Source organism: Puma concolor, chromosome B3, assembly GCF_028749965.1.
Source record: "Puma concolor isolate L17-30 chromosome B3, mPumCon1.1.hap2, whole genome shotgun sequence".
Lineage (NCBI taxonomy): Eukaryota > Metazoa > Chordata > Mammalia > Carnivora > Felidae > Puma > Puma concolor.
In genome coordinates this window covers 126,712,640-126,725,173 of record NC_141672.1, presented here as the reverse complement: position 1 = coordinate 126,725,173, position 12,534 = coordinate 126,712,640, and positions in this window count along the sequence as shown.

Below are 12,534 nucleotides of genomic sequence, written 5' to 3'. Positions count from 1 at the left end.
GATGAGCACTGGGTGTTGTATGGAAACCAATTTGACAATAAATTTCATATATAAATAAAAAAAAAATAAAATGCCAATAAAATTTTGAACATCCAAAAAAAAAATAAATTAATGGCAGAAATAAAAAAAAATAAATAAAAAAAAATAAAAGACTTTAGAGCTAATTCAGAGGATCAGTGAAAATTACATCTAGAGGATGTTACCCACAACAGCTCAGAGTCCTTGTGAGCTCTATACCCAGAAATGGATGACACTCCTGAGGCCATGTCACCTTTCTTGCTCACACTTACTACAGTGAGGTTGCTTCAGGGTGTCCTCTCACCTCTATGGTCAAAATCTTCCTTTGGGTATGAAGTTCTGGTTCCCTACTTCTTTGAAGCTTGATTATATTTCATTCTACACATATGGTGCTGTGCTCAGTCATAGCGGGGCATGTAGGCAACATTTCCTGAGCCAGCCCCAGCCGGTTTCCAAGTCTTGAATCATCTGTTTACCCTAGAAGGTTTAGAGGCAAAGGTAATACTTGTGATGTGCCGTGAAGAATAGTGGATGTGGTGAGTGGCAGTGTAAAAGTAGGTGCTCAACAACACTGGAGGAGAATATTCCAGGTTCTTAGCTTAAAGGCTATAGGTAGGTAAATATTGTACCTTTTCCTTCTTTGTGTTCAAACTAAGAAGCTTCAGTGGCCAAAACATTGGTTTATACAATTATCTTTGTAATTGGAAGCTTGTATAATGGATAATGTTTGTCTCTAAGATAAATTCTAAAGGAATTTGCCTTTGTGACTGGTTTTATTCACTGTAACTTAGAGGACAGATTAGAAGTAGTTGAAGAATGTGTGTTTTCAGTAGCTTTTTATATAAAAACTACATAACTTAGGAATTTGATGTATGCTATCAGGCAAAGAGGGCTCTAACTATGCTGTATAAAGTATGAAACAGAAAGAGATGAGAAAAATGCCAGAAGTTTCCCTCTTGGCCTCTCAGTAAATTAACTCCTTTGCAATGTGGGTTGTCATGGTAACAGGAAGGGCTATGGAATTATGACATTGAAGAAGAAATTGTAATTTGGGGACCATTAAATTCATTGTGAAAGCTATTTCTTTGAGTTAGACTTGAAGAAGGGTATATTTGACTCCCAGGAAAAAATTGGGATATCATGAGGTTAATAAATTCTTCCAAGACCATTCTTTTCTCTATCATCATGGAGTTTTAGGACAAAAGAACTATAGGAAGTTGCACGCATGGGACAGATTTGGGCAGCAGTGTGAATCATGGTGTCATGTTGGAAAAGAGTGGATTAGAGTAAGGATAGGGATTTAAAGATGTAATGAAGGACAATAAGATATCATGATGTTTGGAGAAGGGCTGCAAAATCAGTGGCCCCAAGCCAAACATCAGAAAAAATAATCAGACATGGTGCACTGTACAGAATGGGTGAAAGAGGGTGGAGATGAGTCATCAGAAGACTATTGCAATAGCTCAGCCTCAGGAAACAGAACATGTATTGCTGTGACTTCCTGAGTCTAAAAAAAGATCAATGATCTCAAAGAGATTTTAATGTACTAAATTGAGAAGCCAGTAGGAGACTATTCCTAACTAAGTTATATGAACTTTCAATGAGAAAAGTATGCAATTCCTTTGCTTCAGTTTTATAGGGATTTGAAATTTAGACTGAGGTATTTCTAGCTAAGCCACAATCAATTCCCATTTTGCTAAGCTTTGAGGAGATAGGAATTAAATGAGGGGCATTAATTCTGCTGAGAAAAGTGGAAGTGGTCTGCAAGAATTTAAGGCTGCTTTTCTGAATGTTTGTTGACAAGATATAAGGGTCTTGGCCTGGGAAACTGCACAGAAACTCCTTGGAAGCCCAAAGGCAAAGAGAGAAATAAGGCATGAAAAAACACTAGGGTAGTGTCTTTGGTGCTGCCATTGAGCATAATCCCAGATCCTCATCCCCATGTGGCATGCTCATCCTTTCCCCCAAACCATGTACATGCACATAGCAGTCCTTTGGTCCCAGGACCCTTTTCCCTGGTGAGCTTTCACTTTCTGTGGGCTGCTGAGGCTTCTGAATGAGGGTGTTCCTGGAAGAGCTATACCTATGCCATCATCATTTACCTGTAATCTCTTCTTAAGAATTTTAATTGTTAGGGGCTCCTGGGTGGCTCAGTCCGTTAAGCATCCAACTTCAGCTCAGGTCACGATCTCGCGGTTTGTGAGTTCAAGCCCTGCGTTGGGCTGTGCTGACAGCTCAGAGCCTAGAGCCTGCTTTAGATTCTGTGTCTCTTTGCCCCTTCCCTGCTCTCACACACACACTCTCTCTCTCTCTCTCAAAAAAAAAAAAAAAAAAATCAAAAAATAAATAAAAAGAAAAAAAGAATTTTAATTCTTGTAAGAGCAATTAACATGAAATCTACCTTCTTAAATTTTCAAGTGTACGTTATTATTGACTTTAGACACAATGCTGTGTAGATCTATAGAATTACTCACTTTGCATAATCAAAACTTTATGCCTGATGATTAGCAGCTCCCCATTTCCCTCTCCCCTGACCCCTGCCTATCACCTTTCTACTCTGAATTATATAAACCATGATAGTTTCCTGTTACATTAACTACAAGAAAGCTCTGGTTGTGATTTGTGTTTTCTGTTCCAGCAACATGTCCAGGACCTGAGAAGGATATTTGTTGGATATTTACTTTTCTTATTCTTATTTTCCTCTTTTCCATGATTTTTCTTCTTAAAAATGTTTCCAGCTTTTATTGAAATATAACTGATATATAACATTGTATGAGTTTGAGGTGTTCAATGTGATGATTCAATACATGTATATATTACAGAATGATTACTACAATATGGTTAGTTAATCCTTCATCTCACATTATTAACCAGTTGTTGGTGCTGTTGTTTATGATGAGAAAAATCCCATTTACAATAACATCAAAAACAATAAAATACTTGGGAATAAATTTAACCAAGGAAGTGAAAAATCTATACACAGAAAACTGTAAGACATTGATGAAAGAAATTTAAGACATAAATAAATGGAAAGACATCCATGTTTATGGATTGGAAGAGTTAACATTATTAAAATGTCCAAACTACTCAAAGCCATATATAGATACAATGCAATCTCTATCAAAACCCTATCAAATTTTATTTCTTAATTTAAAATTGGGAAATTTTAATATTTCTTTTAATGTAAAATTTTTGTTGAAATAAACTGGTTGTATGAAAAATGTTTACATAAAAAAACAACATCTCAATTTTATTGAGCTAAGTTATTTTTTATTTTGATGAGAATCAAAATCTTCTTTGTTCAAAATTGATATATATGAATCCTGCTTTGGGCTTTTTTACTTAATGATTTATTTTCTAATTTGGAATATCATTTTTCACATATGATCATTCTGTGTAAGTTAAGTAACCTAAATTTATTTATTGGCTTTGAGAAATGTCCTCCAAATATAGTGTTTCTGTAATAAAATGAATGTGCATTTTCATGAAATGCACATCTTTCACAAATGTACTATGACCTGAAGCCATACAATGGCAATTCCCAGTTACCTCTCTGCCACTTCAACAACTCTGAACCAGCACCTGTCTTCACCATCCATTGCCCAAATACATGCATCCTACAAAGGCAATCTGATCACTGGCATTTCTCCCACCCAGTCTCCTGTCCCCTGCCTTTCTGTCTAGTCACAATCTTCTTATGATACTTAATGCTAAGATAACCATAGAATTACAGTCTTATTCCAGGCCCTGAAATGTCATGTGAAGCCAGAGACCACTGATTTCCACTCTTTCAAAATAAGAAAAGCCCCATTTACTACACTGACATTTTGTGTATGTGCACCAGAGGGTATGGAATTTAAATCATCTCTGTATTGTTCAACACCCCCTTTGTGAATAGCAAAGCAAATCCAAGGGACTGGAGGGAGTATCCAGCCCACTTCAGGGAGGAACAGCGTCCTCCACCAGCCTCTCAGCCTCTTCTAGACTCAGATACTTCTTTATATGCATCTTTGGCAGAAGGCACTTCAGGATTATTCTTCAGATATGTATGACATTGTTTTGAAAAGAGCCAGGTCTGTTTACTTTTAGTAAAATTAAAAAAAAAAGTCAGATACAAATAATTGAGAATGTGACATAGTGAAAACACCATGGGCTTGGACATAAATGGTCTTGGAATTGGCACTGGCAGAATCTGAGCTGGGGGCCTCCATTATACCATGTAAAATAGAGCTAATAAGGTATCCTACAATTATTTTAAAAATTAAAGGAAATAGCATATATGTTAAGAATCATAAAATATTACAAAATTCTTAGATCTCATTTTTTATGATTCTTGTGTACATACTTATTATTCCAAATGGAATTATACTCTGAAGTCTGAAGAGAAGTTCTTCTAATCTCATTTCCCCAACTAATTACTTTTATAAAATGAAAAATTATATATATATGTATACACATATATGTATACACATATATATACATCTTATCAATTAAGATTTTGAGTTAAATCAATAATTGATGTCTACAGAGGCATATTTAATTATCTATATAAAAAGTGAATATGAGCTTTAATGATAAATGTAAATATAAAGTTCATTCTGAAACATCCTATCATTCTTGCACATTTATTGTGTATTTTAATAATTTTGTGTCTAAGGAACACCTGGGTATCTCAGTCGGTTAAGCATCCGACTTTGGCTCAGGTCATGGATCTCACGGTTTGTGGGTTTGAGCTCCATGTCGGGCTCTGGGCTGACAGTTCAGAGCCTGGAGCCTGCTTTGGATTCTGTGTCTCATTCTCTCACTGCCCCTCCCCTACTTGTGTTCTGTGTCTCTCTGACTCTCAAAAATACATGTACAAAAAATTTTTAATGATAATTTTGTGCCTGAGATGATTAATTTTCTGTGTCAAATTGCTAGGCCATACTACCCAGATATCCGGTGAAACACCAGTCTTGGTGTTGCTGCAAAGGTATTTTTTAGATGAGATTAACATTTAAATAAGAGGACTCTGAGTAAGACAGATTACTCTCCATTATGTGGGTGGCCTCATCCACTTAGGTGAAGACCTTAAGAGAAAACAGACTAAGGTTCCCTAGAAAAGAGGGAAAAGAGTCTGCCTCCAGACTGGCTTTGGACTTGAGCTGCAACTCTTTCCTGAGTCTCCAGTCTACTGTCCTGCCCTGAAGATTGTGGACGTGCCAACCTATATAACTGTGTAAGCTAATTTCTTAAATAAATTTCTCTGTATATACATGCACTATTGCTTTGTTTCTCTGTAGAACCCTGACTTAGACAGTTTTCTTTCTCCCCATCTCCTTCCCAAGGACAGGAGAGACTGAACATAGGGCAAGGAAAGCTCCTGGAAAGCAATAAATTCACTTGCTCTTTCTCTCTGTTCAGCTTCTCCCTCATTGTAGCATATTTCCCCCTGCTTTGCAGATTAGATACTAAAGCTACCTGGTGGGTGAAAGGTGGTCAAGATGCATTACTTGTCTCTCTCCCCTCTTTCTTCTTTTTCCATTTGCATCCAATTTTTGGTGGCGGACTGACTCATATTGGGCATGTGAATCAGAGATACCCTGTGGAAATCACCTGTGAGATGAAGGGTGAAGCTATGAGATGAAGCTCATGCACCTGTGAGATGAAGCTCATGTAGCACTGAGCTCTTGATGGGAGAGAAGTTCCAAAAGAATAGAGCAATACCAGACCCTACTCTACAGCTAGAACTGTCCCTTGAATGTGTATCACAGACCTAAGTAATGTTCAACCTTCCTTCAGATGAAACTGGACTACTACCTTAACCATACATAAAAATTAATTCAAAATGGACTAAAGACTTTGTGTAAGCAAGACTAATGCCAACTTGAACAAATTTGCCATGATGACCATTCTGTGACCTGAAGTCTTCTTTCTTTTTGTTTAACCACACCCTTAAGTACATCCTCATGGCATAACATCCTTGATCTTCCCTGGAGATATGAATATAACGCACACTTATTCTAAATATTCTTCTCCCGGGTGGTTCCTCAGAATGTACTTCAAACCTCTAGGGCTATAAAAGCAGGTTTGAAGGGAGGTGGGGTTGCAGAGATCTACTCAATTTGCAGTCTATCTGTAAGTCCCCCTAATAAAACAGTTCTTGTCAAGCTGGACTCATCAGCCTTTTTCTTCAATCTTATAGCTGTCAACCTTTGGAAGTCATTTTGAATATATGTCACTTTCATGGAACAATTGGCCAGCCATCAAACTCCTCCAAGAGGAGCCTGGAGATTTAATAATGGGTGAGAGGAATGAAGCTTTCTTGGAAATCCTGAGGTGGCCAACCACCTTGATATGGAGAGGCACAGTTTATTTGCTAGATGCAAACACCGTGTGAGTATGGGGATGCCCCTAAATTACCAGCTAGGTTAGAGTGCCTACTGTTACAAAATTGCATTACCACTGGGTTAAAGAAGGCTACAGACCAGTGGTGGGTTGGCCACTTCTTTGGGCTGTTTATATGGCCACTGATACCCAGCTAGTGGCAGAAGAGAAAGTAAGGAAGTTGGAGGAAAAATTACAGCTGGAGAAAGACCTAAGACTATCAGCATCCCTTTTGGCTTCCAACTTGATGCATAAGATTTAAGCCTGGATGCAAAAATCAATACCTTAGTGTGCCACTTTGTGTGCCATGGGGGCTGTAAAATGTGGTGGCATCGCATTAGAACTGTCATTACTCAGCTGACTGAGATGTTAAAACATGGAACCCATGGAAAACATCTAGCAATATAGAGGATGACATAGAAGTCATATTTGGGGATGAGGAAGAGCCTCTATTCCTCAGGTAAAAACCACTAATGCAGCAGAAAACAAAAACTCAACAAAGGTAGCAGGGAAACACAATGGGCAACATGTACAAGAAACTGAAAATTACAGTATACTGCAGATTTTTTTAGGCATTGCAAAAGCTTTCAAACAGCTGCTGAAAGAAGGACTTGCTACTGTACATAGGAAGGGATGACATAATCCTAACAGGGAATGAAGCTGAGAAAATGAATAGTGTCACCACTTACTGCCTTGGGGCCTAGGTAATGCCCAGTGCAAGATAATCATAGTTATATGGATTGGATAATCATAGCTATGAGGGAGGCTTGGACAAATGTAGATTTCCCAGGACAAATACTTGCATGGAGATACTTGGAAGAGGCAGAACCTTTTAAGAGAATTGGGCATCAACCAACAATATATGCTCAAGTATTTGAAGACCCAGATGAAGTTATTTTCACAGCAGTGATGAAAAACAGATTGTCCCCAGGTTATGGCATGCTCCTCTCATGTCTATTTAGCCCCCTTGTGGGGCAAGATGTATGATGTAGGAAAGGCTATAGTTGACCTAAGAGAGACTGAAATAAGGGGAGAGATTGAGTATGGTTGGCAACCAAAAGAAAGATCAGAAAATCTCAACAAGGGGCTGAAAAAGGGAAATCTAAAGCAAATAAGAGTCCCATTCGAGTAACCCAAATGGAAAATATAGCATGATCTGCTGGTGGCAGGCATAAAAAGAGAAAAGATATGCTATCAGCTGAACATTGTTCTGGTGGCTTTATAAAAGGAACTTACTCCTGCTCAGCTGTTTAGGTCACTGGCTTCCACACCACTTCAGGAAGAAGAAACTAAGCCAGGGGTGATTTCTTACCAGGATTGGGTAACTCCTCACCTGAGAAACTAGAGGTGGGGCCAAGTTTGCCTCCATGTGAAGGCAATTGAGGGAAACCAGAGGGTGTTATGCCCAGAATTCGTGATCCCCAAAGACCACCAGGGAGCCGAGTCTGATGCAAAAGCAAAAGATCCTTTATTCAAGCTAGCTCGAGCTCAATCCCCTACCTGCACCGATGCAGCGGTGAGATGCCAGAGAGAGAGAGAGCAAGTTTCAAAAGCACAAAGGTTTTATAGGGGTCTAGAGGCAGTTGGTGAGGTAATGGCTGTGGCCTCAGACAATTGGCTGGGGAAGGGTCGGAGTCCTGTTACTCAGGTTGCCGGGCGTGTTTTGATCAGGAAGTTTGAATGGGTGAGCGGGAGGTTACTCAAGGGGAGGAGGCGTGGTCTGAGGTTTCTGTGATTTTCCCGGAAAGGGGGCATGTTGGGGACCTAGTCACTCAAGGTGGAGGACACAGAACAAGATGGAGTCAGTGGCGTAGGTCCGCCCTTTCATTCCCCCCTTGTCATGTAGCTTGCAGACCCAATCATGGGAACAGCTGTGTTTCTATTTTGTAATCCGGGGGCGTATGGTGACAAGAGGAACAGAGTTTGGAGGTGTACGTAAAGTTCTGGGAACCAAGTGTCCCTGGGGTGGCTCTGGGAGGTCTGATTAAGTATTGTCCCCGAGCTGGTGTCTATGATCTGCCAGGTGATGTTTTGGGGGACATGGGGACTCCTGGCAGCATGAACAATGACAAGCAGAGTTAACAGAGTTACCAATATTAGGTGGGTTGAATGTGCTGTAGCTTGAGTTTGAGCGGGTTGTGTTGGTCCTGATTGATGGCCCATCGCGTGACGAAGTCCTTCCGGATCGAGGAGGGGTCTGCTGGCCGAACGTGGGTGTGATGGACCCAGGTCACGATGCCGTCTACTTTGAGAGTGGTGGGGGTTGTCAGCACCATGATGTAGGGTCCCTTCCAGCGCGGCTCGAGGGTCTCTCGGTGGTGCCTCTTGACGTAGACCCAGTCTCCCGGCCTGTACTGATGAGGTGTCGGGGTTGGGCCAGCCTCATAGATGGCACGGAGGCGTGGCCAAATGTCCTCGTGTGCCCTCTGGAGCCCTCTCAAGGAAAGAAAAAGTTCTTGATCTTTAAACTCAGCAAGAAGTTCAGCTCGAAGGTTGGGAATAATAGGGGGTGGCCTGCCAAACATGATCTCATAGGGAGTAACACCCAAGGTGTAAGGAGTGTTCCTAACCCAGTATAGGGCATACAGTAGGAGAGTCACCCAGTCCCCGCCAGTCTCCATGGTTAATTTGGTAAGGGTCTCTTTTAGGGTTCTATTCATTCTTTCTACCTGTCCTGAGCTCTGGGGCCTATAAGCACAATGTAATTTCCAGTTTGCCCCCGCCGCCTTGGCTACTGCCTGCGTTACCTGCGAGATAAAAGCTGGTCCATTGTCTGATCCTATCGTGGCAGGAAAACCATACCTGGGTAAGATGTCTTCTAGTAGCTTCTTAGCCACCGCCTGAGCTGTACCATGATTGGTTGGGTATGCCTCCACCCAGCCAGAGAAGGTGTCAGCTGTAACTCCTCCTGTGTCCAGCCCACACAAAGCTGCTGCCATCAGTGAACCAAGTAGCCTCAGCATCATGGAGGGGCCGGTCGGTCAGGTCCGTCCGGAATCCATGTACTTGCTCCAGGATTCCCGCACAGTCATGTAGTGGAGCACCTAGGTCAGGGTCGGGCAGCAGGGTTGCAGGATTGAGTTTGGGGTGGAACCGCACCCGTGGAGGGTTGAGTAGGAGGCTCTGATAATGAGTCATACGTGTGTTGCTCATCCATCTATCAGGAGGCTGTTTCAGGACCCCTTCAATGGCGTGTGGGGTCGTGATCCAGATCTCCTGACCTAGGTAGGGTCAGTTTGCGTCCTTGACTAGGAGTGCTGTCGCTGCAATAATTCTGAGGCATGGTGGCCAGCCGGCAGCCACTGGGTCTAGCTTCTTGGACAGGTAAGCCACCGGGTGGTTCCAGGGGCCTAAGCCTTGAGTTAGAACCCCTTTTGCTATTCCCTTATGTCCATCTACAAAAAGGTGGAAGGGCTTCATAATGTCTGGCAGGCCCAGGGCTGGGGCACTTAGGAGGGCCTTTTTTAACTGATTAAAGGCAGTTTCTTCTTTTTCAGCCCATTTAAATGTTTTCCCCTCTTTGGTAGCTTCATATAAGGGCCTGGCGATCTCAACAAAACCCGGAACCCAGAGGCGGCAGTAGCCAGCCAATCCTAGGAATTACCTTACTTCTCTTTGGGAGGTGGGAGTAGGGATCCTTAGGACAGTTTCTTTTCCGGCATCTGATAACCGCTGCTGTCCACCCTCCAGGATATATCCCAGGTAACTTACCCTCTCCCTGCATATCTGAGCCTTCTTCGCGGATGCCCGGTACCCTAAGGCCCCCAGGGTAGCCAGCAGGTCCTGGGTCCCTCACTCACAGTCTTTGGCCATGTCAGCAGCAATCAGGATGTCATCTATGTACTGTAGGAGGGTGAGGCCAGGGTGCTCCCTTCTGTACTCACCCAGGTCCTCGTGTAGTGCCTCGTCGAAGATGGTGGACGAATTTTTGAATCCCTGAAGCAGCCGTGTCCAGGTGAGTTGCCCACTGTAGCCCTCCTCTGGATCATGCCACTCGAAGGTGAACAAGGGTTGGCTCTGGGGTGCCAGCGGCAGTCTGAAGAAGGCGTCCTTTAAATCTAGTACAGTATACCAGACCCTGGAGGGCGCCAAGGAGCTCAAAAGAGTATATGGGTTGGGAACAGTTGGGTGTATGTCCGTGACCCTCTTATTTACCTCCTGGAGGTCTTGTACCGGTCGGTAGTCATTTGTGTGAGGCTTTTTGACCGGCAGTAGGGGGGTGTTCCAGGGAGACTGGAAAGGAACTAGTACCCCTAGGTTTCGTAGTCTCCGGATGTGTGGCTGGATCCCCTTCCGGGTCTCCTGAGACATGGGGTATTGTTTGATCCTTATCGGACTTTTCTCCTGGCTTGAGTTGCACCAGGACAGGGTCCTGTGAGTGGCTAGTCCTATCCCCCCCGTCTCTGCCCAAACCAAGGGGAATTCTTGTAGCCATCTGTCTATATTATCCTCTCTCAGGAGCGCCTCCTGGTGGAGGCAGTATTCATCCTCCAGTTTCATGGTCAGGACCTGGATGGGGTGGCCCTTGCCATCAGTGACCCCTTGTCACCTTCCCCTCTTGTCTGAAAGTTATCTGATCTCCAATCTTGGTCAGTAAGTCCCATCCTAACAGCGGGTAGGGGCATTCTGGTATTACCATAAAGGAGTGGGATACCCGGCCTGTCCCCAAATCTACAGTTCTTTGGGTAGTCTATGAATGCTGACTCATACCAGTTGCCCCTTGTACCCAGGACTTCTTGTTGGCTAGTTTTCCTTGTGGGGTGCGGAGGACCTAATGTTGTGCTCCGGTGTCGACGAGGAAGTCAACAGGGGTCCCCTCCACTTTAAGTGTTACCCTGGGTTCGGGAAGAGGGTCCAAACCCTGACTCCCCTAATCACTCAGTTCATCTAGCTCTAGGACTTTTACTCGATCAGTCTTGCTTCCCTTCCCGCTGGCCTTTTTCGGACAATCTTGGGCCCAATGCCCTATCTCCTTGCAGTATGCGCACTGATCTTTCTGCAGCCTCTGCTCCCCCCCCCCCCCCTTGGTGGTTCCTTTACCTTTTTTTACATTGTCTGCCAGCTGCCAGAGACGGCGGTCTCGTTCCTCAGGGAAGTCAGCAGTGGTAGCTAGTAGTATTCTGGCCAGGTCTCGAGTCTGCTTACTGCTGGCAGCTGCTATGGCGCGAGCCTGCTTGTCCTCAGGAGGCTCCCGGTTATTATATACCTTTTCGGCTACCACCAGTAAGTCCTGCAGATGTTTTTTCTCCTAGTCTATCTATTTTCTGCAATTTTCTCCTAATGTCTATGGCTGATTGGTTTACAAAGGCCATGATAACAGCTGCCTTGCTTTCCAGAGCCTCTGGATCCATGGGGGTATAGGTACGGAATGCCTCCATGATCCATTCTACGAAGGCAGCTGGAGATTCATCTTTTCCCTGTTGTACATTTCCTACCTTGGCCAAATCGGTTGGCTTTCTAGCAGCCATTCGGAGACCCCCCCATTAGAGTCTGGCGGTAGACCTGGAGCCTCTCCTTACCTTCTGCCATGTTGAAATCCTGCTGGGGCTGAGTTAAGGGGAAGGAGGCATCTATCTGAGCCTGGTTGTTGGTGGGATTCCCGTCTGCACCTGGAACTAGTTTTTGGGCCTCATTGAGGATTCTTTCTCTTTCGTCAGTCATGAACAGGACCTGCATAAGCTGCTGGCAATCATCCCACGTGGGCTGATGAGTAAAAAGAACAGAGTATAATAAATCAATAAGCCCTGCCAATTTCTCAGAAAACTTAGGATTCTGAGCTTTCCAATTGTAGAGGTCACTAGTGGCGAAAGGCCAATAGTGATGGGGCTGATTTCCCTCCGCGTCTGGGTGTCCAGTGGCTCACAGGGGCAGAATAATGGAGTCAGAGGCGGAGGCGGATTGCTCCCTCTGAGCCGTTTGTCTGGTAAAGGGTGGGCTTCCCACTGGAGCATTTCCACCTCCCACTCTTGGAACAGCGTCTGCCTCCCCTGGAGGAGGAGGATGGTGTTCTTCCGGCATCCTAGGGGTGTTATACGGGGGAGGAAAAATTAATTATTCTTCATTCCCCCCTGTAGGACAGGGTAGAGGGGTGTTGAAGGCTGGGTAAGACTTTTCTTGTTTTCCTTCTTCTTTGCCCCCTGCAAAGCAAGA